Consider the following 7278-nt stretch of genomic DNA (forward strand, 5'->3'; position numbering starts at 1 on the left):
GGCGCCCTTAATGGTGGACCAGATGGCATTAGGATCTGACGCCTGGTTGTAGCAGTGTAACCATGATGCTTGCTCATGAATCTTGTTGATATCCACCTCGATCAGGCCCTAATTACTGAGATAGGTACAGCAGGTTTTGTTTATGACTGCACAGACGCCACCCTGCTTGGCCAGCAAGTAATCCAAGGCCAGTCTATTATCCATGACCACATTGGCCGTGACTTTAAAGAAGCTGAAAGTCTATTTAGGGCATTTCCAGTGGTCAGGGCTAGGCTCTCAAAAGTGTTGGTTAGATTTTCTAGAGTTACCTCATGGTAGGCAAAGCCTCCCCATGGAGATGCCAATCCCCCTGGCAGTCCTTTTCCTACCATTATTAATCCAGTGACCCTCCTGGGTTGATATTGAGTATTATTATGTACTGTGACTATGAATGGGGCCAAACGTCCTAATGTATAGGCCCCCTTGTGCCACACATTATCGATATAAGGATAAGCATTTACCCAGGGGCCAAATTTTATCTGGGGTGCCCTTGTCATTGGGCCCTCATTTGGGGGAGTGCCACATATCCAGACATATCCTGAGGGTGCAATAAGAGATCTGGGAACAGAAGAATTTAGCAAGGAAGCAGCTGTCGGATCCATGGAAGGGACAAGTTATGAAAACAATGCGAGTCAAGGGCCCATTAGTGTATTCAAAATAGTTAAGTCTGGGAGTGTTCCAGGCCCTCGGCTTGCATGAGATGGTGGTGTAAGAGGGTTTTACCCGACACTTCCATAGATCCCATCAATTTTTAGCCCAGTTTTTAGTCCATTCCCTCCCTATCCCATAGGCACCTTGGACCTGGGCTTCATTATAAGCACACAGAATGGAGGCATTCATGAGAATGCAGTTTGGGTCTGGGTTCCAAAACGTTGTGGTGATTTTCCCATCTGGCGGCCAGGGATTCTTCCAAGAGGCTCACCATAGCCAAGAGAACCATTAGAGGTGTAGTGGCATTGGAAGCATGACTGGTTTTCTGGATGAAAAAAGTAGCGATGATTGATGGAAAAGTTATGTCACATTTTTTAAAAGAGTTAAACATAGGCAAGGTATCAGGCCTGACGGGGGTATTGCCCATCAAGCTCGTATTGGCGTGTGTGTGTGTGTGTGTGTGTGTGTGTGTGTGTTTGTGTGTTTGTGTTTGTGGTGTGTGTGTGTGTGAGGGGGTTGTTTCCATGTGTTTAAATTGATAAAGCTCTTGGTTTTTGTTTTTTAATTTTATTGGGGTATAGTTGATTTACAATGTTGTGTTAGTTTCAGGTATACAGCAAAGTGATTGTTATACATATATTCATTCTTTTTCAGATTCTTTACCCATATAAGTTATTACAGAATATTGAGTAGAGTTCCCTGTGCTATACCGTAGGTCCATGTTGGTTATCGATTTTATATATAGTCGTGTGTGTATGTTCATCCCAAGCTCCTGATTTATCCCTCCCCCGTACATTTCCCCTTTGGTGACCATAGGTTTGTTTTTGAAATCTGTGAGTCTGTGGTATAGCTCTTGTGGTATGTACCTATTTGTACCTGTAACAATTGTTGTAAGCCAGGATTTTTATGGCAGACCCAACACTTAACTAGTTTTTCTCCCCGGGTGACTATTTTAGATATGTTTACTAAAGCATTGTTTTCCCATTCCCTGTGAGGCGAGACCATCGTCAGATACTATGGCTTTTGACATTATATTACTATATATATATATATATTTTTTTTTTTGCGGTACGCGGGCCTCTCACTGTTGTGGCCTCTCCCGTTGCGGAGCACAGCCTCCGGATGCACAGGCTCAGCGGCCATGGCTCACGGGCCCAGCCACTCCGCGGCATGTGGGATCTTCCTGGACCGGGGCACGAACCCGCGTCCCCTGCATCGGCAGGCGGACTCTCAACCACTGCGCCACCAGGGAAGCCCTATATTACTATATTTTTTCTTTCAGACCCAGCAGGGGCAAAGAAGATGTTTACCGGGGGAGGGGGTTCAGAAAAACAGCAGAATAAGAGCATGATATTCAGAAACACAAGGATGACTAGGCCAACCCACATGAAGCCACATGACAGCCACATGAAGTCACTTATCTGTTCTCTTGAACAGATATCTGAGGTCTTCCACTGGCTCACAGGAGTAGGTCTCTTCTGGTTCCTGTTGGGACTTATAAGATACAGGTTTCATTCTAGACAGAGGTACCCCAACTAGTAACTCCCCATAGCTTGCCAGCAGTTGGGATACTTAGTAACCCTTGATATGGTCCCTTCCATTGTGATTGTAGCTGGTCCTCAGGGGACTCTTCCTTCCAAGATTTTAGTAGGACAAAGTCCCCTGACTGGATGGAGACCTTGACCTTTCTTTCGTGGGGGTGAACAGGACTTCATTTCCATATTCTTGAGCCCTTTTTTTTGTTTGTTTTGTTTTGTTTTTTTGCAGTACGCGGGCCTCTCACTGTTGTGGCCTCTCCCGTTGCGGAGCACAGGCTCTGGATGCGCAGGCTCAGCGGCCATGGCTCACGGGCCCAGCCGCTCCGCGGCATGTGGGATCTTCCCAGACCGGGGCACGAACCCGTGTACCCTGCATCGGCAGGCGGACTCTCAACCACTGCGCCACCAGGGAAGCCCTCTTGAGCCCTTTGAACTTGACTTAAGCTAAACAATGTGGGCAACCAATGGGGATTTCCTCATCAAACAAGAGATCTGAAGTCAAAAAGGGCCTCCCATAGGTCATTTCAAATGGGCTAAGTTTCTCAATTCCCTTTGGGGACATCCTGGTCCATAGAAGGGCTACAGGCAGGAGGGAGAGCCTGAAGACTCTTGGCATAGCTTAGCAAGGGTTCTTTTTAGAACATGACTTGCTTTTTTTTTTTTTTTTTACCTTGCCTGAGGACTGGGTCCTCCAGGAAGAGAGGAGGCGGTAGTTAATACCCAAAGCTGAGGAAAGCTGTTGGGTCACCTTGGCAGTGAAGGAAGGTCCGTTATCACTCTGTAGGCTTTTTAGTGACCCGAATCTTGAAATTATCTCTATAAGCAGAAATTTGGATACTTCTGTTGTCTTTTCAGTTCTAGAAGGGAAAGCTTGTAACCATCCTGTAAAGGTGTCTGTGAATACCAATAGGTATTTCCATCCCCTACATGAGGGAATTTGGGTCAAGTCCACTTGCCAGTCTTTCCCTGGATAGGTTCCCCGATGTTATACGGGCCGAGTTAGGGGTGGAGGTATGGAGTGGCTTCTTACAAAGCTCACAAGCCCTGGTGACATTTTTAACGGTTTGGGACAGTCCCTTGCCCAGGAACACCTGAGTACTAGTTTGAATATGAAGTCCCATCCTAAGTGGGGGGGTTCATGGAAGTGCTTAATTATTTTCCATTGCTTGGCCCCAGGAATGAGAAGCTTGTTATCTTCTGTCAGCCACCCTGAGAGGTCTCTTTTCAGTCCCCTATACTTAGCCCACTCAGTTTCTTCAGGTGTATAAGATGGTACCATCGGGAAGGGTGGACCGTCGGGTCTGAGAGCTACAGCTTGTAGGATTGGGTGTTCTTGGGCTGCAGTCTTTGTGGCCTTGTCGGCCAGGACATTTCCCCTCAACAGGGAGGTGTGGCTCCTTTGGTGACGCCTGCAGTGAATGACTGCAACCTCCTTAGGAAGCTGGACCTCTTTTAGGAGTCCTAGAATTTCTGCCTGGTGTTTTATAGGAGACCCTTTTGCTATTAGTAGTCCCCTTTCTTTCCATATGGCAGCATGGGCATATAGCACTAGGAATCCATACTTGGAATCAGTATTTATATTGATTCTTAATCCCTTTCCTAGTTGGAGTGCTCTGGTCAAGACAGTCAACTCTGTCTTTTGGGTGGAAGTGTGAGAGGGTAGAGCTCCAGACTCAGGAGTTGTCCACAGGCTAACTATGACATTGCTGGCCTTTCTAACCCTTTCATGTATGAAACTGCTTCCATTGGTAAACCATTCTGTGTTGGGATTGGTCAGGGGCTCATCCTTGAGGTCGGGCCTACTTAGTAAACTTGTTCAGTAGTCTCCACACAGGAGTGAACAAGAACCCTTGGGGTAGGGGGTTTGGCATTAGAGTAGCTGGGTTCAGGACTTGGCAAACCTTAAGAGTTATACGTCGGGGGGCTTCCCTGGTGGCACAGTGTTAAGAATCCGCCAGCCAGTGCAGGGGACATGGGTTCAAGCCCTGGTCCGGGAAGATCCCACATGCTGTGGGGCAGCTAAGCCCGTGTGCCACAACTACTGAGCTTGCACTCTAGGCCCCACGAGCTACAGCTACTGAGCCCACATGCTGCAACTACTGAAGCCCGCGCACCTAGAGCCTGTGCTCCACAACAAGAGAAGCCACTGCAATGAGAAGCCCGCGCACTGCAACGAAGAGTAGCCCCTGCTCGCTGCAACTAGAGAAAGCCCGCACGCAGCAACAAAGACCCAATGCAGCAAAAAATAAATAAATAAATTTTTTAAAAAGTTATGCATGGGGTGTCGAGTAGGAGGGCTTGGTTTCTTTATTTTTTATTGAAGTATAGTTGGTTTACAATGTTGTGTCAGTTTCTGGTGTACAGCAAAGTGATTCATCTGTACGGTCATTTTATACATGTATATTCTTTTTCATATTCTTTTCCATTATGATTTATTATAAGATATTGAACATAGTTTCCTGTGCTAACAACAGTAGGACCTTGTTGTTTGTCTATTTTATATACGGTAGTTTGTATCTGCTAATCTCAAACTCCTAATTTATGCCCCCCCATGCTCCCCACCTTTTCCCTTTGGTAACCATAAGTTTGTTTTCTATGTCTGTGAGTCTGTTTTATAAATAAGTTCATATGTATTGTAGTTTAGACTTCACATATAAGGGATATCATACTTGTCTTTGTCTGACTTAATATGGTAATCTCTAGGTCCATCCATGTTGCTGAAAATGGCATTATTTCATTCTTTTCTATGGCTGAGTAGTATTCCATTGTGTATGTATGCCACATCTTCTTTATTTGTTCATCTGTTGATGGACATGTAGGTGGCTTCCAAGTCTTAGCTATTGTAAATAGTGCTGCTATGAACATTGGAGTGCATGTATCTTTTTGAATTGTAGTTTTCTCCAGATATATGCCCAGGAGTGGGATTGCTGGATCATATGGTAATTCTATTTTCAGTTTTCTGAAGGACCTCCATACTGTTCTCTATAGTGGCTGCACCAATTTACATTCCTACCAACAGTGTAGGAGAGTTCCCTTTTCTCCACACCCTCTCCAACATTTATTGTTTGTAGGCTTTTTAATGATGGCCATTCTGACTGGTGTGAGGTGATACCTCATTGTAGCTTTGATTTGCAGGAGGGCTTGGTATTTAAGGAGTCATCCATCTGCCAGCCACTGGTGTCCTTTTGCTCCTAGGACTCCTTGTGCCTGGTGAGGAAGCACTTCCAGTGATTGTCCCAGGGTGAACTTGTTGGCTTCTTCTACCAGCAGAGCAGTGGTAGCCACTGCCCTAAGACATCCTGGCCGTCCAGTGGCCACCTTATCAAATTGTTTTGAGAAATAAGCTATTGGTCTAGGGAGGTCCCCCAGTTTTTGGGTGAGGACACCTAGGGCTACCGTTGTCTCTCAGCTATATAAAGGGTAAGGGGTTTTTCTAAATTTGGGAGACCTAACGCAGGGGCAGTCCCTAGTTTTTATTTTAGAGCTAGGAACACCTGTTGGCAGTTTTCATCCCAGTTGAGGGGCTTGTGTTCACCTCCTTTTAGGGCCTCATAGAGAGGCTTTGCTATGAGCCCAAATCCAGGTGTCCAGATCATGTAAAATCCTGCCATCCCCAAAAGGCCCTCAGGTGCCTCTTAGTCTGGGAGAGTTGAGGGGTCATAAGGCTTCCTTTTGGTCCTGGGCTAGAGTCCCTGTCCCAGGGTTGAGCATGTATCCCAGGTACTTAACTTGTTGGGTGGAATCTGGGCCTTGTGAGGAGAGACTCAGAATTCTCGTTCCCTTAGGAAGCTAAGGATCTGAATGATGGTTTTTTTTTTAATAAATGTATTTATATTTTATTTATTTATTTTTGGCTGCGTTGGGTCTTCATTGCTGCACACGGGCTTTTTCTAGTTGCGGTGAGTAGGGGCTATTCTTCGTTGCAGTGTGCGGGTTTCTCATTTCAATGGCTTCTCTTGTTGTGGAGCACGGGCTCTAGGCACGTGGGCTTCAGTAGTTGTGGTACACGAGCTCAGTAGTCGTGGCTTGCAGGCTCGAGAGCGCAGGCTCAGTAGTTGTGGCGCACGGGCTTAGTTGCTCCACAGCATGTGGGATCTTCCCGGACCAGGGCTTGAACCCATGTCCCCTGCACTGGCAGGCGGATTCTTAACCACTGTGCCACCAGAGAAGTCCCTGAATGATGTTTTTATCTGTCTTCCCTAGTGGGACTGGAAATTAGGAGGTCATCCACATACTGTAGGAGAGAGCCATTCACTAACTGTAATTCTCTTAATTCCTTTGCTAATGCTTTTCCAAACAGGTGGCGTCTACCCCTGAAGCCTTGGGGCAGCACAGTGTGGGTTCGCTGGGAAGTGTTATGAGTGTCTGGATCTGTCCACTCAAAGGCAAAGAGATGTTAGGAGTCTGGTTGCAGGAGAATGCAAAAGAAGGCGTCCTTTAGGGCTCCCACTGTGAACCAGTTTGCATTTTTCTGGAACCTAGGTCAGTATGGTGAATGGATTAGGGACCATCAGGTGAACTGAGATCACTGCCTCATTAACTGCCCTCAGGTCTTGAACAAACCTGTATTCTCCACTTTCCCTTTGTATGGGCAGAATGGGGGTAGTACACAGAGACTGGCAGGGTAGTAACAGCCCATGTTTTAAAAACTTGGTTATTAAAGGCTGGATACCTCACTGGGCCTTGGGCCTCAAGGGGTACTGTTTCTTCCACAGGTCATCAGCATTGGGTTTTAATGAAATCTGAACTGGGGGCACGTTAGTAGCTTTGCCAGAACTTCAGTGTCCCAGGCAGAGGGGTTTACTTGAGAAACAATATGGGGTAGAGGGGAGACCTCCTCTGACTTGTGACTGAGGCAGGCTTCCATGGCCAAGAGCAATTGTTTCTCCTGGTGGGTGTCTTCTCTGAGGGGGTCTCTGAATTGAACTATTATATGGAATTTAGTGAGCAAATCCCTTCCCAACAAGGGGACGGGGCACTCAGGCATGAGCAGGAACTGATGTGCAAAGGTAAAACTTCCTAATAAGCAGCTGAGGGCGGGTTGTGAATT

The sequence above is a fragment of the Globicephala melas genome, chromosome 12 (assembly GCF_963455315.2).
Source record: "Globicephala melas chromosome 12, mGloMel1.2, whole genome shotgun sequence".
Lineage (NCBI taxonomy): Eukaryota > Metazoa > Chordata > Mammalia > Artiodactyla > Delphinidae > Globicephala > Globicephala melas.